The sequence below is a fragment of the Gracilinanus agilis genome, chromosome 4, assembly GCF_016433145.1.
Source record: "Gracilinanus agilis isolate LMUSP501 chromosome 4, AgileGrace, whole genome shotgun sequence".
NCBI lineage: Eukaryota > Metazoa > Chordata > Mammalia > Didelphimorphia > Didelphidae > Gracilinanus > Gracilinanus agilis.
Window position 1 is genome coordinate 435856786 of NC_058133.1, and position 27019 is coordinate 435883804.

The 27019-nt window shown below is 33.8% G+C and overlaps 1 pseudogene; it reads left to right on the forward strand.

The window, feature by feature from the left end:
- LOC123246676 overlaps window positions 1-25887 on the forward strand; it is a 164737-nt pseudogene extending 138850 nt beyond the window's left edge.
- The last annotated feature ends 1132 nt before the right edge of the window (window positions 25888-27019 follow it).

The following is a 27019-nucleotide window of genomic DNA, read 5'->3' on the forward strand; positions in this document are numbered from 1 at the left end:
TATATATATATATATATATATATATATACACACACATATATATTACCATGTTTTTCATGTTGTGAAAGAAGACACATATCACTTATTCAAGACAAAAAACATTCATGAAGGAGATAAAATGAAAAATGGTATGCTTCAATCTGCATTCATATTCTACCAGTTCCTTCTTTGCTGATAGATAACTTTTTTTTCATCATCTGTCTCTGGGAGTTTTCTTGGATTCTTGCATTGCCGATAATAGTTGTTATTCACAGTTGATCATAGGGTATAATTGCTTTTACTTTGTAAAACATTCTCCTGGTTCTGCTCACTTCACTTTACATCACTTACTAGGTATTTCTAGTTTTATTTTTTTTTCAATGATCTTCCCATTCATGATTTCTTATGACTCAATATTGTTCTAATATAATGATATATCACAACTTGTTCAGTCATTCCCCAATTCTTGCACTTTCTTTTTGTTTCCAATTCTTTGCCGCCATTAAAAGTCCTGCTATCTAAGAGAGCTGCTATAAATATGTTTGTAAATGGAAATCACTTTCTTCTTTCTTTGATCATTTTGGCATATAGAACCTGTAGTGGTATTGCTGAGTTAAAATAACCTTTCTAAAGCATGTTTGATCATGTCATTATCTTTCTCAAGAATATCCACTGGTTTCTAAATATTTCTAGGATTACATGAAAGTTCCTCATCCTTACTTTTAAAATCTTCATATTCTAGTTCTAGTCTCCTTTTCCCAGTTTATTTCATATTAATATCCTTTACATAACATGTTCCAGCCAAACTATTCTGCTTATTCATCTCATCCCTTTATTTTCCTGACTGTGCCTTGCATAGTATGGATCCTGTGCATGAAATTCTTTTTGCTTCAAATCTACTCCTGAGAATATGCAACTTCCTTTGACTCGGTGTGCGATTTCCAGTAAACATCCATGGGTGTTAATGTTGATCTCCTTCAAATAATTATACTATCCCAATCCCTATCCTCATAAAATATAAACTCCCAAAAAACAAAGTTTTGGGTTTAATCTTTCAATCCACAGTGATTTGTATATAATAGCTGCATTTTAATTGGATTAAATTATTACATTTTTTTTACTTGGAAAGTTTTCCAGAACATGTTTTTTGCTTAAATAGCTTTTTGAACTCAGGACCAGCTCTATTCCATAATGACATATCTCAGTATAACTTTACTTTATAGGATTTTAGCTGAAAAGTTAGATATTTATCCACTTCATATGAAGGCAAAAAGGTTCTATTCACCTGACAGTAATTATAATTTAAAGAAAATAATAATTGGGGCTTTTGCCTCATTCATTGTAAATGCATTTTTTGCTGTAATATCTATATAAGAAGCAAATTTTTGTCCATGGGTGTGTTCATATATTTCTAGAGTACAAATCTTGGGATTACATGGAAGTACTTATTATATTGCTTATGACCAAAAGCTTGCATAACACTAAATTGATATGTTATTAAGTAAAATACCACAAATAATTTTCACACATTGGAATTCTATATGATGTAGAATATTGTAATGTCTTTTAAATGTCATAACAAAAAAGTAATTCAGACAAGAGTGTGCATATTTTTCTGGTTACCACCCTAAGTTACACATGTGGTAATAAAAAAGATTGAGGGATTCATGTTAAAGCTAGAGAAGTCCTTCTCTGTCATCTCCTTCCATTTTTGATGATGCTCAAGACTTCCCTGTAGTGTATTTACCAGTACGTGGATGTTTCAGATGTTCAGGGCTCCATCTATTTTCCTTGGAGAAATATTTATTATTTAATTGTACTTAAATTCAAGAAAAAATTAAATCAAAACATATGGAATGGAATAATTATAATAAACAAAGTCCAAAATAAATAAATTCTTCACAATTTATGATAGAGTTGGAAAGTACTCTAGAAGTCATCTAGAGTCCAACTTCCCAGCTGCACATACAAATGTATCTGCAAATATATCTGCAGGATAGTTATCCAGACTTTGGACAAGCAAATGAAGGGAATCTTTCAGTATTATTGAGTTCATGGAGGGAACATTGCATTTGGAGTCAGAAAGAGAAGTTGGAATTCTATTGGTATTTATTAGCTGTATCTTCTTGGACAAGTCATTTAACCTTTCGGTGACTAAATTTCCTCATCTGTAAAATTAGTTTAGAATTGATGGCTTCCAAGGTCTTTTACATCTTTAAATCTATGATCCTATGAATTTGTAAAGTACTCTGTCCAGTTGTGGGAGAGCACTGGTTATTAGGAGATGTGTTCTTATGTTGAGCTGAAAACTAGGTTCTGTATTAGGTCCATTAATCACAGCTCTGCCTTCTTATATACCTCAACATTGCCTCTTAAAAATAAAGTCATTCACATATTTGGAGATAATTATAATATTCTCTTGTATAATAGAATGGCCTCATAATGATTACCTAAAGGGACTAAAATTGCATTTTTTTCAGGCTTAGCCATAGCAAGGTTGTAACTATTCAAAATTGTTTCATAGCACATAAATATAACATATACTATTCCAGAGCCCAAGTGACAATAGCTCATGCCTTAGTAGGGTTCCATTATAATAAACTTCCAAAGTCCATTGAAATCATCATAATCAACAATAATCTCATAAGGCTTTAGAGTTATAAATCAAGATAGTATATTATTGTGTTTACAGACAAGGAAACTGAGGCTCTTGTATTAGATTTCATTCAATAAACATTTAGGTAAGGTTAATGTTAACCTTTCCATCATAAAATAAAACTTAAGCAATGCTTTGAGAAATTTGATAATGAAAAACTTGATAAGGAACCATACATTTGACCTATCAGAACAGATAAATTTTCTCCGATTCTTTCTCTGTCTATTGATGTTAAATCCCAGAAGAAAGATCATGACTTATTTCTTGTGAATCCACACACTTCTTTTACATTTATGCAGCATGTTCAATCTCAATCTCAAAGGGCATTTTGCATGTCTTCCCTAGTATAATATCACATGTTATCTACAGGAATCCAAATACTCTTCGGATGGAGGCAATCAATTGATCGTTATAATGAACACAATGAAATAATGATTGACTATGGTCAGGGTTCTAAATATCTGTCTCAGGGGAAGAACATCAAGCCAAGAATTGTCTGGAAAAGTTCAAATCCCATGCATTTGGGTGTGCCAGTAGTTTTTTAGCATGGGAACTGGATCTACATCATGCAATATTTTATGAAGGCATCAGTTTCAATCTGACGTGTTCTGCTGAAACAAGGGAGTTTCTAGTATAATGAGCAACTGGTGGCTCATCATAAGGCCGTTGGCTTTGTTCCTGCCTGATGATTTGCTATCATTGGGCCCTACATAATTGATGAATAAAGTGACAGGTGAAAGACTAATTTGAAGCTTATGTTTGCAAAGTTAAGTGAGAAATTGTAGTATTTTCCTGAATTATTTAGCTCAAAAAACTGAACTTTAACTTTCATTTTCTTGGACATGTGGCTACATTTTATACTTTAAAGAAAAAAAAATAAGTGTATATCTATATACATAAAAATCCTCTCTCTCTCTCTCTCTCTCTCTCTCTCTCTCTCTCTCTCTCTCTCTCTTTTTTTTTCTCTCCAAAAAAGCACACACATACATATACACACATACATGTATATACTAATACAGCTAATATGAATGTTAAAAGCAAGTGTGATTGATATTTTTTCTCTCTTAGCTTATTTCTTTTTTAAAATTCCTTTCCTATTTAAAATCACATCTTCCCAACTACTTTTGCTTAATCTATATCAATGCTTACCTCTACTCATAGGTTGTCTTCCCTCCTCCTGTTTTTGTTTAAATGTCTAATCTTTTAAAGATTCATTTATTTAGGTTTTTTTTCCTTTAATTCATTGAGTTATATTAATCTCTTTTTATTCCTTTTCTATTATTACTCATTTGAGTAATTAGATCAAAATCTTTCCTTTCCTCTAATAGTGATTCCCAAAGTGGGCGCTACCACCCCCTGGTGGGTGCTGCAGCCATGCAGGAAGGTGGTGATGGCCACAGGTGCATTTATCTTTCCTATTAATTGCTATTAAAATTTTTATAAAATTAATTTCCAGGGGGCTAAGCAATATTTTTTTTGGAAAGGGGTTGGTAGGCCAAAAAAGTTTGAGAACCACTGCTCTAGTATCTTATTTGAAGTAATTTTATTTACCCTCTTCTAAGGAGATTTTCTGTTTTGTCCTCCTCATTTCTTCTCTTCCTTTCCCATCCATTTTGAATTTTATTTTCTAATTCATGACCTTTAATTTTGGAACAGGTTAATTTTTGAAAAGCATTAAAAGATATACATGGAAGTGTGAAATGAGCTGAACCAAGAGAATGTTATATATAGCAACGTAAATATTATTTGAAGAATGATTTGTGTGTGTCCACCTCCAGAGAAAAAATAGATAAATAGAAACAAGGTAGACATAGTCTTATACACATACATACATATATATTTGGCAATTGATGCCTTCTGTAATGGATGAAAGGGAGAGAAGGAGTTAACTGGGTATTTTAATGTAACAAACAAAAAAATACATAAATGATTTTTTAAAAAGCTAGTCTGAATTTAATACATTATGAGATGTTTTATCTTTCTTTTTAATTGTACTATTTTGTGGAAAAGTCAGTGTGAGGTACTGAACTAGTCTTGAAATCAGGAAGGCTTAGATTTCAATCCCACCTCAGACATATACTGTCTATATGACCCTGGGCAAGTCACTTAAACTCTCAATAGGCAAACAAGGCAAATCTTTGAGACTATATCATGGGAAAAGTGCCAATTTCTATTTTTTATAAGGGATTTTCCTTATCTAGATGTTCCCTATACAAAGGAAATCATAGGCTCAGGTTTTATCTCTTGGCACTTATGAGAGAGTCTCTAATTAACTTGAAAAAATATTGAATCTCTCATATCCTTTTTTAATAGAAAAGGTGAGACTTCCTGCAAGACTGAAGTAATAAAAGTATCTTTGAAATGGTTACTTTTTATAATTAAGGGACAAATAATCCATGGAAGTTAATCCATCTTTCTGATATTTTTTGAAGAACTAGAAACCTACATTTGAATAAATTCTATACTTATTCCTAATCTGAATCAGTTCCTGACTACTATTTTTCCACTTTTCCCCAGGAACCTTCAGAGGTTGTAGATACCTCCATCCCAGTGGCCTCCTCATCCAATTAGTGGATTCTTCCCAGGAACCCCTTTTTGAGGACGTACCTACACAATCCATACTTACTCCTAACCTAAATCTCAGGACTACTTCTCCCCTCACTCCCATTGATTCCCAGATTCTGCTAAGGTGTTTTTCTCCTCTATGAGAATTTAGACTCCTTGAGGTTAGTAACTGCTGTCCTTTTTATTTATATCCTATGACCATCATCTGACATAGTGCCTGGCATATAGCAGCATATAGCAGTGCTTAATTGCTTTATGTAATCTAGTCTAATCTTATCTATCGGAGTTCTGACTATTTGGTTGCTTACTAAATGTCAGTTAATTGTCAAGGATTCATCTCCATTAAAGGTGGATTTCAAAAACACCCTATATTCATCATCATTAAAAGTCAGATGCTGAAAATGCCCAATCTCATTCAAACACTGAAAATTGATCTTAGGAATTAAATGTATTTATTATTATTTTTGATTTCAGGGCTTGGTGCTCCTAACCACATAACAGAGTACTCAATTTCCTATTAAATGGAAATTTGCCTTCTTGACCCCCTCTTATCTAGCATTACAATAGTGTAATAAATACAAACATATTTCAATTATTCTATATCTTTCTAAAGTATATCTTCTCAATCACAATACCAGGATTCCCAGGGATTTCATTAAGACACATCATTCATATTTAAACAAAGGTTTTTCCTATCCTCCAATATGTCACCAAAGAGTTGAATTTAAGTGAATGACTGTGTTGTTAACATTTGAAAACCTGCAGCTGTTTCTATGTAATAACTACATTTCTCAATGTTTGTCAGCTCTATAAAAGAGTTTGAACATGTAAACCCCATAAACTTAACCACATCTAGAAATTCCCAAATGCTTTCAATTACGTAATGATTGCTCTTACATCATGCCATATCTGAAAAAGATTAAGCAAGTAGAAGGTACTGTCAACATCATTTCATAGCTTCCCTAATAACACAAATGACAGAATCTGAAAGTTGACTTTTTAGAAAATAGCTTAGCTGGTAAGTATATATTTTAAGTCAATGAAGATTAGAAAGAAAAAGTACAGGTCCCATTACAAAGGTAATAACTACTCAAGAGCAAGGGTAGTAGAAGTTCTTTTAAATACAAACATTATGAAATGTATTTGTGTTCTACAGGAACTAGATGAAGAAAATCAAAATGTTTTCCATTAAGTGCCTTATGTGATTAATAAAAATACATTGCACATTAGCATGTGAATAGACAAAGAAAATGTGATGGATGAGAATTTAACACATGGAGCAGGAAGAAAACAGAAAAATACCATCTGCGTCTAATTACTTTCAGGAAAGAAAGGACAAAGAGCAACTAAGAAATGGTTATTCATAATTTTTCAAGTTATTCTGTAATTTCTGTTTTCCATCTGCTCCTCTGACTCTTATACTTCTGAATATATGTCATTTTATTTTTAAGAGATTTTTAATAACAGAATAAGTTCTGGGAAAATTAGAAAGTGGTGCTGTATAATGTTTGCATTAGAACTGCACTATATCTATCTGAACTTTGCAAACCAAAATTTTAGTGGACTCCTTATAGAAACATATAAATTTGCCTTTATGGTGCTTTGTACTCCATTTCGTAACTAATGATTTGTCAGGTTGTTATGGGAAGATAGTGGATGTCTGCATGAAATTCCAGGTCCTTCAAGACCTGGGCAAATATGAAGTATTGCAAAGAAACAGGTCTCAGCTTCCCCACTATAAATGCAAGTAGTGTATTTTACTTTACTTTCATAGAATGTTACTCATGGATCCAAAAAGAAAATAGCAAAAGCATTTTTACTGTAAACTGTTTAAAATTTTTTCCACTATGATATAATAATGGCAACCCAGGTAGCATATGAGAAGAAGCAAATGCCAAAGCAGTTGAACTGAGAACACGTTCCTAGCCAAAATCTAGGTCATTCCTCAGCCACAAATTTGAGAAGTTATGGTGAGATAGTTAGTATAATTAAGAGATATGTGTAACATTTCTACCCCAAATATAATTATAAATATAGCAATTGTTATAATTAAAATATTTGAGAGATTAGTTTTTGGGTAAGAATATAAATTTGTTGATTAGGCTAGGAATTAAACAATAAATTAATCTGCCAGAGATCCTCTTAAATATCAAAGACCCAGAAGGTCTTTCACACAGGTTTATAAATAAATAAATAAGCAAATAAATAAATAAATAAGTAAATGGCTAAATGAATAAATGAATAAATGAATAAATGAATAAATAAATGAATGAATGAACAAATAAATAAATGAATAAATAAATAAATGAATGAATATATATATATATATATAAGAAATTTGGGAACTCATTATTCAATCTCTCCCTTGAAAATCTCAAAGCATCTCTGATTAGTAAATAGATAATGAACTTAGGGGCCTCAACTGCTCTCTCATTACTTCATCACTGGGGAAGTGTTGGTCTTTGCCTAAATAAAGAAATCATCAGCACACCCTTTAACCATACTTTCCTTTTTAAAATTAATTTATTTATTTAGAATATTTTTCCATGTTTACAAGAATCATGATTTTTCCCACCTCTTTTCCCCCTCCCAGAGCTAACAAGCAGTTGCACTAGGTTAAACATGTATCATTGTTCAAAACCTATTTCTATATTATTCATATTGACAATAGAGTGATCTTTAAAAACCAAAACCCCAATCATATCCCCATCATACCATGTGATTAATCTTCTGTTTTTCTTCTGCGTTTCTGCTCCCACAGTTCTTTCTCTGGATGTGGATAGTGTTCTTTTTCATAAGTCCTTCAGAATTGTCTTGCTAGTAGAAAAGTCTATTACATTGGATTGTGTCACGGTGTATCAATCCCCATGTACAATGTTCTCCTGGTTCTGCTCATTTCACTCTACATCAATTCCTGGAGGTCTTTATAGTGCACATAGAAACCCTTCAATTCATCATTCCTTCAGCACAACAGTAGTCTATCACCATCAGATACTACAATTTGTCCAGTCATTCCCTAATTTATGGAAAACCCTAATTTTCCAATTTTTTACCACTACAAAGAGTGCAGAAATAAGTAATTTTGTACAAGTATTTTTCCTTATTAGCTCTTTGGAGTACAAACCCAGAAAGTGGTATGAATGGATTAAAGGACAGACATTGTTTGTTTTTTTTTAGATTTTTTTTTAAACCCTTGTACTTCGGTGTATTGTCTCATAGGTGGAAGATTGGTAAGGGTGGGCAATGGGGGTCAAGTGACTTGCCCAGGGTCACACAGCTGGGAAGTGGCTGAGGCCGGGTTTGAACCTAGTACCTCCTGTCTCTAGGCCTGACTCTCACTCCACTGAGCTACCCAGCTGCCCTAGGACAGACATTCTTTAAAAGCCCTTTGGCCATAATTCCAAATTGCCCTCCAGAATGGTTGGACCAATTCACAACTTCACCAGCAGTGTATTAGTGTCCCAATTTTGCCTTATTCACTCCAACATTTATGACTTTTCTTTAATGCCTTGTTGGACAATCTGCTAGGTGTAAGGTGGTACCACAGAATTGTTTTTATTTGCATTTTTATAATCAGGAGGGATTTAGAACACTTCTTCATGTGATTATTAATAGTTTTTATTTCTTTATATGAGAATTACCTATTCAAATCCCTTGATCATTTGTTGATAGGGGAATGGCTTGATTTTCTGTAAATTTGACTTAATTCATTATATATTTTGGAAATTAAGCTTTTTTTCAGAGATTTTTGTTTAATTTTTCCCCCCAGTTTTTTGCTTTGCTTTGAATTTTGGTTGCATTGGTTTTGTTTATATAAAACCTTTTAAATTTGATGCAATCAAAATAATTCAATATATATTTTGTAATGTTCTCTATCACTTGCTTGGTTTTAAATTCCTTTCTTTTGCACATATCTGACATGTATACTATTTTTGTTCACCTAATTTATTTATGATTTCATTCCCTATATTTAAGTTATTTACTCATTTTGAATCTATCTTGGTATAGGTTATGTGATGATGATCTAGACCTGATTTTTCCCATACTCTTTACCAATTTTCCCAGCAGTTTTTGTCAAATAGTGAGTTCTTGTCCCAAAAGTTAGGATCTTTGGGTGTATCAAACACTAGTTTGCTGAGGTCATTTACCCCAGTCTATTCCACTGATCCACCCTTCTGTCATTTAGCCAGTACTACATTGTTTTGATGACCACAGCTTTACAGTACAGTTCAAGATCTAGTATTGCTAAACCCCTATCCTTCACATTTTTTCATTATTTCCCTTAATATTCTTGATGATTTGTTCTTCCAGATTAACTTTGTTACATTTTTTTCTAATTCTATTAAAAACTTTTTTGATATTTTGATAGGTATGGCACTGAATAAACAGATTAATTTGGGTAGGATTATCTTTTTTTTATATTAGTTCATCCTACCAATGAGCAATTAAAATTTTTCCAATTATTTAGATCCAGTTTTTAATTGTGTTAAAAAGTGTTTTTTTGTAGTTGTATTTATATAATTCCTGTTTCTGTCTTGGCAGATATATTCCTAAATATTTTATATTATATAGAGTGATTTTATATGGTGTTTCCCTTTCTAACTCCTACTGCAGAGTTTTGTTGAAAATATATAGAAATCCTAGTGATTTATGTGGGTTTGTTTTGTACTCTGCAATTTTTATAAAGTTGCTAATTATTTCCATTAGCCTTTTAGTTGATTTTCTAGAATGCTTTAAGTATACTATCATATCATCTGCAAAGAGTGATAGTTTAGTTTCTTTATTGACTACTTTAATCATTTCAATTTCTTTTTCTACTCTAATTGCTACTGTGAGTGTTTGTAGTAGGATGATCTTATTGGGAAGTCCTCTAACTTGTTCACATTATATATGATAATTGCTGATGGTTTTAAATATATACTATTTATTATTTTGAGGAAGGGCCCTTTTCTTCCTATACTTTCTGGTATTTTCAATAGGAATGAGTGTTGTATTTTGCCAAAGGATTTTCTGCCTCTATTGAGATAAGAATGATTTCTGTTGGTTTGATTATTGATATGGTCAATTATGTGGATAGTTTTCCTAATAATAAACCATCCTTGCATTCCTGGTATAAATCCCACCAGGTCATAGTGAATAATCCCCAAAATAACTTGTTGTAGCCTTTTTGCTAGTATTTTATTTAAGATTTTTGCAATTATGTTCATTAAGGAGATTGGTCTCTAATTTTCTTCCTCTGTTTTTGGTCTATCTAGCTTTGGAATCAGTACTATATTTGTGTCATAAAAAGAGTTTGTAAGATTCCTTCTTTGTTTATTTTGTCAAATAATTTTTGTAACATTGGAATTTGTTGTTCCTTAAATGTTTGATAGAATTTACTTCTAAATTCATCTGTTCCTTGGGCTTTTTTAATAGGGAGTTCCTTGATGGATTTTTCAATTTCTTTTTATGAGATGAGATTGTTTAAGTACTCTTTTTCCTCTTTTGTTAATCTGAGCAATTTATATTTTTGTAAACATTCACCCATTTCCTCTAGATAGTCAAATTTATTGCCATATAATTGGGCAAAAGAATTCTTAATAATTACTTTAATTTCCTCTTCATTGAAGGTGAGGTCACCCTTTTCATCTTTGATACTGTTAATTTGATTCTCTTCTTTCTTTTTTATTAGATTGACTAGTCCATTATCTATTTTTTATTGTTTTTTTAAAGTACCAGCTCCTAGTTGTATTTATTAGTTCAATAGTTCTTTTACTTTCAATTTGATTAATTTCTCTTTTAATTTTTAGGATTTCCAATTTAGTTTCCATCTGGGGATTTTGATTTGTTGTTTTTCTAATTTTTTAAATTGTAAGTCCAATTCATTGATCTCCTTCCTCTCTATTTTCTTACTATAATACTCAGAGATAGAAATTTTACCCTGACTACTGCTTTGGCTGTATCCCATAGATTTTGATATATTGTCTCCTCTTTGTCATTCTCTTTAATGAAATCTAGAATTAGTTTTAAGATTTCTTTTTTGACCCACTAGTTTTGAAGAATAGATTATTTTCCAATTAATTTTAAATTTGTCTTTCCATGGACCCTTGTTAATTACAATTTTTATTACATTAATTTCTGAAAAAGATGCATTTATTATTTCTGCTATTCGACATTTGTTTGCTATACTTCTATGTCATAGTACATGGTCAGTTATTGCATATGTATCAAGTAGTGCTGAGAAGAAGATATATTCCTTTTTATCCCTGTTCACTTTTCTCCAGATATCTATTAACTCTAATTTTTCAAGCATCTTATTCACTTCCCTTCTTTCTTATTTGTTCTTTTGGTTTGATTTTTCTAGTTCTGAAAGGGGAAGGTTGAGATCCCCACTAGTATGGTCTTACTATCTATTTCCTCCTTGAGCTTCTTTAATTTTTTTAGAAATCTAGATGCTATGCCATTTATTGCATAAATGTTTAGTAATGGTATTTCTTCATTGTGTATAATACTCTTTTGCAAAATATAATTTTGTTCCTTATTTTTTTAATCAGATCAATTTCTAATTTAGCTTTGTTTGATTTCAGATTGCTACTCCTGCATTTTTTACTTTAGAAGATGCATGATATATTCTGCTCCAACCTTTTACCTTGAATCTGTGTGTGTCACAAATGTTTTTCTTGTAAACAACATATAGTAGGATTGTGGTTTTTAATCCACTCTGCTATCTGGTTTTAATTTATGGGTGATTCTATCCCATTCACATTCAACATTGTGATTATTAACTGTGTATTGCCCTCCGTCATATTATCCCCTTTACATCCTGCTCTATTCCCTTTCTCTCTGTTCTTCCTCACCAGTATTTTGCTTTTTGCCACCCCACAGTTCTTTCTTTCTTAAATTACCCCCCTTTTTTTATTCCCCTTCTACTTCTCTGTAAGGTGATAGAATTCAATACCCCACTGAGTATACTTGGTTTTTTCCCTTTCTGAATCAGTTATAATGAGAGTAAAGTTTAATCATTGCCTGTCAATACCCTTATCCTCCTCTCTCTATAATGATTTTTCGTACCTCTTTATGTTATATAATTTATATATCCCATTATATCTCCCCTTTCCCTTTTCTCTCAGTGCAGCCCTCTCTTTCAGCCTTTGATTGATTTTGTAAGATATCATTCATATGGATACCTATCATATCATACACACATATCATTCCATATCCTCATGTTTACATAGATATTATAATATACATCATATCATCAGAATCAGCTTACATCTATACCTTCCTTCTGAGTAAATTCCTTCTGTCTTCTCTCCTACTAAAAGTAGTTTTTGAGAATTAGAGAAATCCTCTTTTCATGTAGACATATAAATATTTTTATCTTAATGAGTATCTTAATTTTTCTCTTTCTTATTTATCATTTTGGGCTTCTTTTGTGTCTCATGTCTGGACTTCAAATTTTTTGTGTAGATCTGAGTTATTCTTCAGGAATGCTTGGAAATCTTCCATCTTATTGAATGCCCATTTTTTCTCCTGAAAGAATATATTCAGTTTTGCTGAATAGATGATTCTGGGTTTTAAACCCAAATCTTTTGCACCCCTTAATATCATATTCCATGCCTTTCAATCCTTTAATATATAAGCCACTAGGTCCTGTGTGCTTTTGATTGTAGTTCCATAGTATTTGAATGGTTGTTTTCTGGCTATTGGGAGTATTTTCTCCTTGGATTGGTGGCTTTTGAATTTAGCTATTATATTCCTGTAAGTTATCATTTGAGGATTTCTTTTGGAGGAGATCTGTAAATTTTTTCAATTTCAAATTTATTTCCTTTTTTGAGGATCTTTTTTGAGCAGTTATGTTTGATAATTTCTTGTAATATTATGTCCAAGATTTTTTCTTGATCATGGCTTTCAGGTAGTCCAATAATTCACAAATTGACTCTCCTAGATCTATTTTCTAGGCCAGGTTTTTTTTCAGTAAGATATTTCATGTTTTCCTCTTTTTATTCCATTATTTCTGCTTTATTTGTTCTGGATTTGTCATAAAATCATTAGTTTCTAGAAGGTCTGTTCTGATTTTTAAGATGAGATTTTCCTCTGTCAGTTTTTGGTTCTCCTTTTTCAATTGGCCCATTTCTTCTTGAATCACTTACATTCTTCCTTGTATCACTTTACTTTCTTCATGTATCACTCTTCCCCACTTTTCCTCTGCCTCTCTTAATTGTTTTTTAAGACTTTCTTTAACTCTTCTAAAATCTGTGTCCAATCCATATTTTTCTTTTGAACTTTGCATATGTTTCCTTTGTTTTCACTGCCCCCCTCCGTGTCTATACCTTCTTCTTTGTCTCCATACATGAGAGTCAATTTGTGAATTATTGGACTACCTGAAAGCCATGATCAAGAAAAAATCTTGGACATAATATTACAAGAAATTATCAAACATAACTGCCTCAAAAAAAGATCCTCAAAAATCCATACTTTGTCTCAAAACTTCTTTAGAATTAGGTGCTCTTTTTGTTGTTTGCTCATTTTTCCTATCTACTTATAGGTAGTCTATGTTTTCTGGGAAGTTGGCATTCCCTCTTAAATTTCAGTTGTTTCTTGATGCTATTTTCAGCTTATTTTCTGTGTTTTTACTGGTTTCAATTCTTGGTGGTTAAAGTGATGGTCTGAGGACTAAGAACTCTGAGAATCCCTTCCCCCTGCTGATTCCATTGACCCTTGAAATGTTTATGGCTTAAGGACTTGCCTCTGGCTTGAGCATAACCTTTTGATCTCACTCTGAACTTGTTCAGCTCAGGGGCTGATTAAATTCTAGCCCCAGGCTTAGGCTCAAGTTTTTGTTCTCACTGTATACTTGATCCAATCAGGCACATTTCTGATTGCACTGTCTTGGAGCTCCACCATTAGTTTTGGGCAACAAGATGAGGGAGGTGGCCTGTGAACTGTCCTCACCTCAAAGTGTGAACTATGTCCACATCCCAAGCCCAGACTGGGATTCCTGGTTTTCTCTGGGCCTAAAAGGATCAACCCACTTCAGTCCAGACTGCTCTGGGATATGAATCTGGACTTCTCCACAGGTTTGAAATTTCAATATGTATGGGTTGGCTTGTACCACTATTCTCCCAGGCAGGATCTCAGGATCTGAATGTTGACTTGAGCTTAAGTTCCAAACCTGGGACAACAGATGTGAGTGGGAACTGTGTGGCTTGTTCTTGGCTTGCTCTTCCCTCCTTGCTACAGCCTCTTGCTGGCTCTGCACTCCTCTCACTCCAATGCCCCAGATATTTTCTGTCTACCTTCTGGGTTTTTTTTTTCTTGAAAGTTTTTTCACCATGACTCCTTGTTGGTTCTTTCACTCCTGCATTCATTTTGTGGTGAAATTTTAATATTGGCTGAAGAGGATCCTTATGGTGACAGGAAGAAGCTCTGGTTCACTCTGCCATCTTGGCTCTTTCCCCAGAAGCCTTCACCATACTTTCAAATAGGTCAAACATTGCTGAACATTCCTGCCTTTTTCCAAGGTCTTATCAAAAAACAAAAATTCACAGTCCAGTTTTATACCTTGAGGAGATGAGAGTCACCTTAGCTTGGAAGTAGGCTGTTTCAACCTGATCTTGGGAGGCTAAGGGGAAAATGATTTGACATGGAAATATTATGAATAGATAATATAATTCAATAATAATTTTCCTCAGAGGAAGAATAGAGAGGTTAATTCTAAGACTGAAAGATGATATTTGCTTTCCCATTAGAAGAAGAAGAATCTAGGTACTCTCAGTCTTCATATAAGTCATGAGCAAGGTGGTAATATGTCCCCCAACCCTCTATATTCTACTGCTATAAGACTTAATTGAGGGGGCAGCTGGGTATCTCAGTGTATTGAGAGCTAGGCCTAGGTCCTAGGTTCAAATCTGATATCAGACACTTCCCAGCTGTGTGACCCTGGGCAAGTCACTTGACCTCCATTGCCTACCCTTATCACTCTTCTGCCTTGGAGCCAATACATAGTATTGACTCCAAGATGGAAGGTAAGGGTTTTAAAAAAAGACTAAATTGAAGTAGCCTGAACATAGAAGCCAGAAACTGGGCAGAGCTTTAGACATCATAGCAATAAATGAATATTATTTAAGAAATTCTTAATAAAGTATATAGTAATAATAATATTGCAGCAATAATAAACTATGAAAGTATAAGAAATTAAATTTAGGATTTGACTAAATATGAGAATTCTAAGGAAATATTGTAGTCACAAATTTAAAATATAGCTCAGGTCAAAATGACTTTTATAGTGTTTGTTTACAAAGAGGTAGAAAGAGTGAAAGTAGAGAAATGTAAGAAGAGGGCAGAGAAAATGTCTAGGCTATCACACTAAATGTTACTTTGGTGTCTGACTCAGCCCTGGCAGGGATGATTAACCCTCAGTCAGAGGATTCTGTGATGTCTTATGCAAGGTTTCCACCTATGCAGACTCCTCCATGAAAATAAGGTCTCTTCAGAACTAATCTCTCCAAAAGTCAGGAAAGGAAAGCCAGCTACTCACTCACCCAAGATGAGTTCTAAAGGAGAAGGTCCAAGAGCAGTCCTTCAAGTAGCAGTCCAAGGGCCAAAGTCAAGGTCCAAGCCAAAAGTCAAGTACAAAACCACATTCAAAAGCCAAGTCACCAGGAGAAGCTCCAAGTTGAATATCCAAGCTGAAAGTACCCTAGACAGGAAGTTCAGGACTTTTTATAATCCTTTTTCCATGTCAATTCCTGTCCCTTCCTCTCTTCAGTGAACAATCACAGCTTCCAAATTTCCTAGCACTGTCCAAAGAGGGAGTGTCTGTGGGATCCACCTTTCATCCTCTGAGGATATAAACTCTTATCAGAGGATTCACAAGTTCCTGACTGAGTTAAAAGGGTGGAGCTTTATAAGTAAGTGACTGGAATTCTCTTACTTGATGGCTAAGGAAGTGTTAAGTATGGGGTTTCTTGATTGATTGACTCAAAATAGACAAAAAGAATAAAGAATTCCCTTTCACAAAAGACTTAACTATTTTGATCAATATACAATCCATGACAACTCCAATACACCCCTCATAAAAAATGCTATCCACATTCAAAGAAACAATAGCTGAACTCTGAGTGCAGATAGAAGCATTTTTTCCACTATGATTTTCTTGCTTTTTTTGCAACATGTTCATTATAGTAATACATTTTGTATATAAATATATGCTTCATATGTATAATGGCTTGTTATTTCTTGTCATTTCAATGGGTGGAGGAAGGATAGAGAAGAATAGAGTCTATTTTTTTATTTTTTTCTATTTTACTACTCTCTATATTCAATACTGTCTAATTAATAGTCCCAGCCCAAGGAAATGTGGGCTATAGGAGGCCAGTCCATGTGGGCCCAGAGAGAAGCCAGAAATCTCAGTTTGGGTTTGGGGTGAGTACATATTTTTTATAGCTCATTTTTATATAAAGTAGAAGACATTGGACGAGTCCCAATTTCTGCTAAAGCATACCAATACATCCCTGAGCATAATATCTTATGGATAGTAAAGAATATAATTCACAATGATAATGTTTAATGCATTTTTCTCAATACTGTGCCTACCATACAGTTTTCCCAGCAGATCAATTTTAAAAAGGTTCTTTCTTCAGTGACTTGTATATATATTTTTGAGTTTATCAAACACTGGGTCATTATTCTCATTAGCTTCCTTTTCTTAATTATCTAGTCTGTTCTGTTTCAATAAAGTTTGCAATCTGGTGATGCAACGACTCTTTTATTTGTACATTCCTTTGGGAACTTAAGAGTTTTTGCTTTTCCAAATGATTTTTAAATTTTCTGGTCCAAAAAATTCTTCAGCAGTTTGATTGGCATCACACTAATTCTGTTGGTTAATTTAAGTAGTATTGTTGTTTCTGTTATATTGAAATGGCCAAATTTGAGAAAGAAATATCTCACCAATTGTTTATTTCCTTTTATTTCTAAATGTTTTCTAGTCATATTCATATAAATCTTATTTGTATATTGGCAAAATAACTCCCAGATACTTTAAACACTGTGCAATTATTTTAATGGAATTTTTCTTATTATTGTTCCCTCCCAGTTTTTGTTAGTATTATGTAGAAATGCTGATGGTTACAAAAAATAAAAATAAAAAAGTAATCTGAGGTATATGTAGCCAAAATATAAATAACCACCAACATTATTGAGGTAAGTGTTGAATATTGTCTCTCCTCCCTTCATTTCATCTACATGGTCCCTTTAATAATATTTTCCCTTTTGAGTCTGGCCTTGAAGTTGGTGGTAGAAGAGGCTGTCAGAAAGATAAATGAAAGAAGCTAAGAGGATCAACTTAAATTCAAAAGATTACTACTGGTCCAACACTCTTGGCTAAAATCCTTAGTGATATTTCAAGTGTCACTAAAGATGCTATATTTATCTATTCCTAAAACAACTGGTCATTTAACAAAAGAATGGGTCATATTTCTATGGAATTTTAACATTTACAAAATCTTTTCTTCACTACAGACCATGAATTAGGTTGTGCAGCTACCATTGTTCCCATTTTACAGATGGATGCTGTCTCTGCTTACTAAAATGAAGTTTATCAAGAAAAAATGACATCATTTCAAACTTCTCAAACATAGGCCATCCAGATATTCTGACAATCCTTCTAAATTCTAGGATACAAGCAATTTATGTGTTTATTCTATACTTGCTGAAGTCACATTCTTGTTCTAGTGGTTGTGTGTGCATGTCTTACATCCTCTATTACTTAGATCAGAAACGCATACCAGCATATATACTAATGAAAATAATTGATTTGTGTTATATGTGTTATATGTGTTTAAGAGCAATAAGTGGTCTAAGACCTGTTTTCAATCATTCTTTTCCCCTCCCAAATCCATTCTAACTCTTTATTCATTCCATGACCATCATTTTTGTATATTGTATTTTTTTTACTCCTCTCTATCCAATTTCCGATGCTTCTGAGTTAAGATGGCTTCAGAGTAGTAGCTAGAAGCTTACTCTCCTTTGAAGAGTTCAAATCTGAGATCCTGAGAAAGCTGGAAGAGATTTGGCAAGAAAAGTGGAAAATAGTTCAAAAAGAAAGTAACAGTTTAAAAGACAAAATTTCACACTTGGAAATTGAGGTCCAGAAATCAAATGAAATAATAAGCAAATTGGACACCAGAAATGACCTGCTGGACATCATGAAAAGCAGGATAGAGCAAAAGGAAAAGGAAAAATCAAAAGATTATAGCAGAAAACCTGTCTTTAAAGAACAGAATTGAGCAAGTAGATGCCAATGATCTTGCAAGACAGCAAGCACTAATAAAGCAAAGTCAAAAGACTGACAAAATAGAAGGAAACATGAAATATCACACTGAGAAAATTAATGACCTTCAAAACAGGTCTAGAAAGGACAATTTGAGAATCATTGATCTGCCAAAAACCCAGAAATCAACAGGAACCTGGATATCATACTACAAGAAGTTATCAAAAAAAACTGCACTGATGTTCTTAAATAAGAGGGCAAAATAGACATTGAAAGAATCCATAGATCATCCTCTACACTAAATCCTCAAAAGACAACCCCAGGAATATAACTGATGAATTCAAGAGCTTCCAAGTTAAGGAGAAAATTCTATAAGAAGCCAGAAAGAGACAATTCAGATATCAAGGAGCACCAATCAGGATTACACAGGATCTGGCAGCCTCCAAGCTAAAAGAACACAAGGCTTGGGATATGATATTCAGAAAGGTAAGATAATTGGGTCTACAACCAAGGATAACCTACCCATCAAAACTGACTATATACTTTCAGGGGAAAGTATGGGCATTCAACAAAATAGAAAATTTCTAAGTTTTTATAAAGAAAAGACTGGAACTAAGTGGAAAGTTTGATATCCAACCACAAAAATCAAGAGACACATGAAAAGGTAAATAAGAAAGAGAGGGGAAAGAAAGAAAATTCTTGTGATTTGATTCTTTAAGGGCTTTAATAAGATCAAATTACTTGTATGCCCATATGGAAAAATGACTTGTATAACTCTCAAATATTGTACTCATTATTATAGTAACTAGAAGAATTATTCATAGGGAGAAGTTGGGGTACTAAATGGTCTAAGATGATATGCAAAAAAAGGAAAGTGGGGAAGAATAGAAGATGGGACCAAGAGAAACTTGAAAGAATAAGAAAAATAGGATAATCTATATCACACAAAGAGGCACATGGGAAGGGGAGGGGATGAATACTATTATAAGATGGAGAGGAAGAGAGTATTAATAGATAATATAATTAAACCTTACTCTCAGTGGAATGAACTCTGAGAAGGAAGAGCAGCTAGATCCATTAGGATATTGAATCCTATCTTACTCTATGGGGAAAGTCAGAAGGGAAAATTCAAGGGGGTTTCACCATGTATGCACCAAATTGTATAGCATCCAAATTGCTAAAGGAGAAATTGGTGGGGCTCAAAAAGGAAGTATAAAATAGAACTATGCTAGTAGGAGACCTAACCTTCCTCTATCACATCTAGATAAAGCAAACCAAAAAATAACTAAGAAACAGATAAGAGATCCAAATGATATTTTTGAAAAATTAGAGTAAACAGATATGTGGAGAAAAATAAATAGGTACAAAAAAGAATACACATTCTTTTGAGCAGCACACAGAACATTTACAAAGATTGACTATGTACAAGGGCATAGAAACATGGCAAACAAATGCAAAAGAGCAGAAATAATAAATGCAACCTTTTCAGATCATAATGCAATAAACATAATAATTAGTAAGGGCACATGGGTAGGCAAATCGAAAATTAATTGGAACTTAAATAATATGATGCTCCAAAATCAATCTGTTAAAGAACAAATCATAAAAACAATTAATAATTTCATTAAAGAGAATGACGGTGATGAGACTTCCTACAAAAATATGTGGGATGCAGCCAAAGCAGTAATCAGGAAAAAATTTATATCCTTGAGTGCATATATTAGCAAATTAGGGAGGGCAGAGGTCAATTAATTGAGCATGCAACTTAAAAAACTAGAAAGTAAACAAATTGAAAATCCCCATGATGAAAACTAAATTAGAGATCCTAAAAATTAAAGGAGAAATTAATAAAATTAAAAGCAGAAGAACTATTGAATAGATAAATAAGACTAGAAGCTGGTACTTTGAAAAAACAAATAAAATTGAGAAAGTACTAGTCAATCTAATAAAAAAGGAAAGAAGAAAACCAAATTAACAGTATCAAAGATGAAAAGGAAGACCTCACCTCTAATGAAGAGGAAATTAAGGCAATCATTTAAAACTCTTTTGCCCAAATATAAGACAAAAAAATATAGCAATCTAGGTGATATGGATGAATATTTACAAAAATATAAATTGTCTAGATTAACAGCAGAAGAAATAGAATACTTAAATAATCCCATATCAGAAAAAGAAATTGAACAAGTCATCAAAGAACTCCCTAAGAGAAAATCTCCAGAACCAGATGGATACACATGTGATTTCTATCAAACATTCAAAGAACAACTAATCCCAATATTATACAAACTATTTGACACAATAAGCAAAGAAGGAGTTCTACTAAATTCCTTTAATGACACAAATATAATACTGATCCCAAAGCCAGGTAGGTCAAAAACAGAGAAGGAAAACTAGAGACCAATCTCCCTAATGAACATAGATGCAAAAATCTTAGACAGAATACTAGCAAAAAGACTCCAGCAAGTGATCATTAGGGTTATTCATTATGATCAGGTGGGATTTAAAGCAGGAATACAAGTATGGTTCAATATTAGGAAAACCATTCACAAAATTGAACATATCAATAAGCAAACAAGCAAAAATCACATGATTATCTCAATAGATGCTGAAAAAACACCCATTCCTATTCAAAAATACAAGAAAATATAGGAGTAAAAAGGCCTTTCCTAAAAATAATAAACAGTATATATCTAAAACCAGCAGCAAGCATCATCTGCAATGGGAATAAATTAGAAGTCTTCCCAATAAGATCAGGCATGAAACAAGGATGCCCATTATCACCTCTATTATTTAACATTGTACTAGAAACACTAGCAGTAGCAATTAGAGAGGAAAAAGAAATTGAAGGTAAATTTTAGAAAAGATATATTATTATTTATGAAATTTTTGCCTTTATAACTTTCAAAAATATTAATCGTTATAGAGGAGAAAAAAGAAAATGTGTGAATCAAAAAAGGATAAAACATTAAAGCATTTGCGGGCAAAGTTTTTTCTTTTCCTAGAATAAAATCAACTTGAAATCAACATGTAATATATTTAAACTCTTCTCTTCCAAGATGTGAAGCACTTTCTTCTATTAGACACCCTGGATAAATTGGATAGTAGAATAGTCAGATTTCAGAGCCAATAGGTAACCAATGGAAGACTACTGGAGAAGTCTGGACTTTGATACATGAAGTTGGACAATTCATACATCCCTATAAAGATATAGGCAATTATTTGCTGACAGTGAAACAAAGCACATATTCCAGCTCCTGTGAAAACTCATATGCCTCTCTGCCATATTCCCCAAGGTAAAACTGATATTTTATTTCTATCAGAATTTATGGAGGCTTCATTTCTTAGAAACACTCAATGTGTGTGGAGTTGTGTGTGGGTATGAGTGAATGTGTTTATGTGGGTGCATTTCTTTATGAAGGGGAGTTCATTTTGATTCGATGTGATGAATATTTATTAGACAATAGCCATATGGAAGGCACTCCACTACTACTTGGAAACACGAAGAAGAAATAAACCATAATCTGCTGTCTTTTTTTATTCTGACATCAGGTAAATCATAAACAGATCTACACAAGGGCTAAGACCTGGGTCTCTCTATGGCCTGGGAGCTAATAATAGACTAACAGCTCAAACAGGTAGATCATCTGGTAGCAAGCAGACATGGGACAGAGGTATGAAGCAAATCTAGGGTATAGACATCTCGGTCAGCAGTTCAGAAGCAGGGGCAGGCATGCAGAAGATCAGATGGATATCTAGAGTACTGGGCACCTGAAAGTGAGTGAAGCTCATCTAAATAGACCTATTTTCGAATTTGAAACATAGAATGATATAATGGAAAGGCCATTAGATTAGGGAAAAGGTGCTATATTTTCAAGTTCCAATTCTGATACTTGCTAATGGACTTGTAGTCAATAACACCTGAATTCAAATCTACACTCAGACATTTATTTATATGTGACCCTGGACATATCATTTAACTCCTTTCTGCTTAAGATTCCTCATATATGGAATGGAAATAACCCCACACTTTTTTGTCATGAGAGTCCAATTAAATTGCATAAGAGCTTTGCAAACCAATGAGATAACATACATATACATATGTATGTTTTTAGAAAACTTAAAAGCCTATATTAATGCTATTAGCTATTCCAGGACTCAGTTTCCTTACCTATCAGATTATATTAGTGAACTAATAAGGGCATAGATTTGGAGCTTGAAGGGCCTTTGAGATAAACTTATCAATTTACTTCATTTTATAGATGAAATCAAGGTAGAAATTTGTACTTAAGGTAAGAAAAATACATTTAAATCTGTTTCCATGTGAAAGTCATTAAAATACTTAAAAGAGTCTTATCTTTCAGACCACATGCCATCAGTTTCTTTAATCAGTTTCTTGCACTGGAAGCAGTACCGTCACCAAGGAAATCACAAATCCTCGGAGCATATGTGTATAAGTTAATGACTATAGAACAAATACCAGTTGCTCATAGGAAAAGAACAATTAGAAAATTGATGAACAGAATTTGCACAATTTTGCAGAGCCAATAAATAGCAGAGTTGAGATTCTAACTCAGGTTCTCTTCAAATTCAGTGCTTTTTCCTCTGCACAAGTCATAGGAAATAACATAAGAAATAAGATGTAATTATGATTGGGAACCCATATGACTATGTTATTAGATTGTCATACTCTTAACTATGGAACAAATAGCATCAAAACTATTGAAAACATATCTTGAAGGCTATAAAGCTTTCATAATGACCAACACTAAATAAGATGAATGATATAAACAATATAATAAATGTCATTTATTATATGACTTCTTAATTACAATTGACCATACATATAATTGTAAACAAGCTTAGGACTCAAATGAAGAATGCAAAATGAATTACAAATTACAAATTTTGTCTTTTCCTCTACCAATTGCTTGTAGTTCTAATTATTTGCATTGCTTTAAAAATGTAAAATAGTTATCTAATCTTCTATTCTGGAAAAAAGAAATAGTGCATATGACCTTAGAAGTTTCCAGTTGATTTGGGAGAGGCTCAAAATAAATGAAGCATATTGATACAAATGACCCCATATTCAACCCATTAGTTTATGTTAGTTTACAGCGTCATGAGTAGCTTATGGATAATAAATAAAGCTCAGTCAACTTCCAGCAGGCATAGAGATTATCAAAGATAATTCTCCCAAAAGGAAAAACATGATACAGATTAGGCAGAGAAAGGAAAAAGTTTAATATTTCCAGAGGTAGGGAGAAATTATAATAAATGATCCTGGAAATCTCAGACCACCATGAAGAAGTCAAATTATTCTCCCTAAATACTTCCTGTATTTTCTATCTCCTGAGACCATACTTCATCCTTAAAGACCCAGACTAAATGCCATATCATTATAAAATATTCCCTTATCTTCCTTTCCCTTCTTTACAAAATGTTTTCTTTCTACTCAAAAATTATCAAAGTACTCTGTACCTGTTATTGCTGTTCAGTCTTTTTCAGCCCTGCCTAATTCTCTGTGACCTCATTTGGGATTTTAAGTAGTTTGCCATTTCCTTCTCAAGCTCATTTAACATATTAGGAAACTTGATGCAAACAAGGTTAAATGACTTGCCCAGGGTCACACAGCTAGCAAGTGCCTGAGGCTGGATTTGAACTCATGAAGATGAGTCTTCCTGACTCTAAGCTCTTCACTTTAACCACTGAGCACCCTAGATTCCCTGTACCTCTTTTATTTTTTTAATAAATTATTTACATAAATGATATCTTGGTAACTATTAACCCTTCTCCTAGATTTTAAGCTCCTCAAGCTAAGGACTTGCTATATTCATGTGCTAAATGTTGTTATTTGATAGCTCCTCTCATACTTCACCTTGTCTCCACTCATATAGTCACTACTTTAGGTCAGACTCTTATTTCGATTATTGAAATAATCTATTAATCTCCAGACCTCATCTCTACTCACTCCAATTCATCTTCTCTATAAAATGGCCAAAGTAATTTTCTCAAATCATTGGTTTGGTCACATCCCTCCCCTACTCAACAAACCCCACTGACTTAAGGATCAAATATAAATTTTCGTTAGGGGCATACCAAGTCCTTCACACAGCTTGACCCCAATCTACATTTCTCGTTTTGTTACCCACTACTCCTCATTATATAAATGATTATCCAGCCAAAATGGCATGTGTATTGTTCTTTTATTGTTTAAAAACCTAGCATTTATAGCTCTTTAAAGGTTGCAAAGCACTTTCCAAATATTACCTCGTTTTATACAAGACATTCTATACCCTTTCTCCTTGCCTTTGCATTGGCCTTCCATTTCTGAAATTCATTCCATCCTCAATTTTGCTTGGAATTCTTTAAGACTCAGTTTCAACAACTTTTTTACATGAAGCTTTCTTTTCCCCATTCTGCCTTAGCTGTCTTAGCTGCCAATGCTTTCCTTCAAAAATCCTTTACAAAGATGTTATTTTAATCTACCTATTTATGTGCATGTTGTCTCCCCCAGGCATTTATAAACAAGATTAATAACCTTAAGGACTATTTCACTTTTGTTTTTGAATCTCAAATACCTTGTACAATGCTTAGAACAGAATAGATACTTAATCATTGCTTTTTCAGTGGTCCATTGGTTTTTATATCATATATATATATATATATATATATATATATATATATATATATATATCTCAATACACTAAAATCTTTCTCTATCACTTGCTTTTTCTCTTCCTCTCTCTCTATTTCTCTTTCCCTTGCTGTCTCTATTTATGTTTGTCATCTTTCTCTCTGTCTCTGTTTCTGTGTTTAATTCTGTCTTTATGTATTTAGCCTGAGTGCCTCTCATTATTAATTAGTTTCAGCTAAAAAAAACAAAACTGCTGATAGCCGGCATCCTGGACATTTTCACAGATCTAGGGATAAATCCCACCAGATCCCCTACCTCAGAAGGGCTCTCAGCTCCTCGGCTACCTGCTTAGGGCCACTGTGCCCAGTTGGTGATGAAAGATGTCTTGGTACAGAACCAGACACTGAACTGGCACCATGACCCTCATCTTTTCTGTGTATTCCTGTATTCACAAATGACTTACAACACTGAGAAAAGATGAACTGAAGGTGTCTCTGGGCTTTACTTCATCTATGGCCACCTGAAGCTTCAGCAGGTGATGGTTCCTGCCCATAGCCAGGGCACCATGAAGGTCTCCATGTCTGTGGTGCAGGACATTGCACATCTAGTTGTCTTGACTCTTTTTCTGGATGTGGGACCTTCCAGCACTCCCACAATCTCCATCTCTGAGATCTCCCTCCTCTTCCTCTATCTTGGGAGCAGCTAAAGCTTAGTATGAAAGCCACAGCAGAAGACTTCCAGGATTGGCAGGTGATGTGGGAGGCCAGTACCTTTGGTCTTTTCCAAGTAGCTGAAAGATAGCCCTCAGCTGAATCTGGGATCTATTTATTGTGATCACTGCGTTGTTCTGTCTTGAAAGTCATTTAAATACTAACAACTTTGGGGTCTCATTCTCAGATTTTTAAATCACATGGTCTATAGATGCTTCAATATGTTCTTCTCTGATGTATGTCTCTTGGGTAAAAGTTTTGTGGAGTTTTGAAGATTTTTTGAGAGTTTAGTACAGTGATGGTGAACCCTTTTAGAGATGGAGTGCTAGACACCACCCCCACCCCACCTCCCAGATCAAGTGTTGTGCCCATTGCCCCCAGAAGCTTTGTACCCTGCCAGAGACTTTGTGCCATGTCCTTCCACTCTACCAATTGCCTGCCATGCCTTGCCCCCCCCCATAAGCCACACAAGGAAGGGAGAAAGAGCTCCCATTTGGCTGCTGGGTGGAGGGGTAGGTAAAGTGAGGAATGTATTCAGTAAGTGTAGAGGAAAGGGAGTGGTGCAAGCACTCTACTCCTCTCTGGCTCTGCTGCCTGTGAGCTGTCCACCTTACCCACTGTGTGCTCCCATTGGGCTGCTGGGCAGAGGGGCAGAGGATGTGAAAAAATATCCTTGGGCATGGTGGGGAAAGGGAGAGAAGCACTCTTCCCAGTCCCTCTGCCTTTCTAATAACAAACTCTGAAGAGTGGGGTGGGAGAGAGCAGGTGGCCACCTGCCCATAGAGAGTGCTCTGTGTGCCATCTTTGGCCCCCATGCCAATGATTCTCCATCACTGGTTTAGTAGATCCTACTAAGCTGGGATGGCTTCAAATGTGAGCTAAATTAGGTAACAGTCATTTTAGGACTACTGTAGATGAATTTGGAGAAGCTAATCACTCATTCCATCACCAGGGTATTGAAATTTTTGGCTATAGAAACTTTTGGAATTTCTACCAAGCTAAAACAAGGTGATAGATGTATTCTGTTTTGGTGGGGTGTTTGAAAGCATTTGGGGTTGATGAAAGCACAGCATTCAAAAAATGTTGAGTTCCTACTAAGATTTTTTAAACTGCCCTTAAAGAGTTTGTTACTACAGGAAAACAAAACGTATTTTGATAAGTAAATAAAAAATATTTTTGAGGGGTGGAGGTAAAGGGATAGGAGGAAAAGGTACTTATAGGAT